The sequence below is a fragment of the Alligator mississippiensis genome, chromosome 3 (assembly GCF_030867095.1).
Source record: "Alligator mississippiensis isolate rAllMis1 chromosome 3, rAllMis1, whole genome shotgun sequence".
NCBI lineage: Eukaryota > Metazoa > Chordata > Crocodylia > Alligatoridae > Alligator > Alligator mississippiensis.
In genome coordinates this window covers 275631373-275632711 of record NC_081826.1, presented here as the reverse complement: position 1 = coordinate 275632711, position 1339 = coordinate 275631373, and positions in this window count along the sequence as shown.

The window sequence follows — 1339 nt, the reverse complement described above, 5'->3', positions numbered from 1 at the left end:
ACAAGATGTGACTACAGCTACAACTTTCAACATTAAACGTTCAACAAAACAGTATTCAAAGATGCTCAAACTGAAGAAGACTTAAAAGACATATTTGTGGGAAGTTTAAAAACTTTCTGTTCACCGTGATTGGATAGGATTTCCATTTGTCTCTTTTGTGTACTGCTGCAACCTTGTACTTCAGTTGGAATAGAAGAGGAAAAAACCTGAAATACCACAGCTAAGACATTCCTCACAGACTCTCCAGCCAATCTCAAACTAAAAAGCACTAAAAACCTGATCCAAGACTTCGAATCCAAAAAAATTACATATGTTTGCTATTGGCTGTTTGAAACACCTCTAAACCTGCTGAAGTTTACTCATTTCTACTTGTGGGTGCCACAGTAAAGACATCTGTGGCATCTCTAGCCTTTACTCCTGAGGTATGGTTTAAACCAGAACCTCTTCTGGTCTCAAGTAGCAGGTATTATTAAATATTTGAAACACCTTTCCTCTGCTCCCCAAATGGATCAAGTTCTAATTTCTTTTTTATTTGGGGTTGGCACCTCCTTTTAAACTGACTCCACGCTGAAGTCCATTCTGATTGTACAGACAAAACTGTACAGCATATAATTTGTTTGTATTATTGGAAGAAAAAATATGTTCTTGTCTGATAGTGTTGTTCCTACTTGCCTGAGACAGTCTTACTAAAGGATCACTATAGGGGATCATGTACATCAAATACACTTTCTCTAGACACATTATACCTGCTACAGCAATGTGTGACAATAGGTCACAGTTGAGAAGACATAAATTAAAGGAATTTATAGTGAATTATGGGTTTACCATCAACAGACCTCTTTGTCCCCAGTCAAACAGGTTAACAAAAACTTGCATAACAGTGCAGAATCAGACTTAGATACCTTTTGTACCATTTTGAATTGCAGAAGAACATGTTGAATCAAGATCTGCCATCTGTTGAGATTTTGTTCAATAGAAAACTGAAAACAAGAATGCCTCCACTGTGAGAAACTGATGTCAGAGTCACTGGAGACTTGTGTATATTTAAAGAAACAGATAAAGCTAAACAAAAATCTCAGTATGAATATAGATCCTAGGAACTGCCAACATTTCGTGAAAATGATATTCTGTATATTTACAAAGGGAAACAATGGTCACACATAGGACCAGGTCATAAGAGCAGCCCCATGGTCATGTGAAATTGTCAGCTCAGATGAACACATACCAGAAAAGCAAGTGGTATCTCCCATCTCCCAATGACCAACTCTCCCATTGAGTTGGTCATTTCACTTGAGAAAGTCTTAAACCAGCAGGAATCTTAATCTCAAGAAATGGAGAT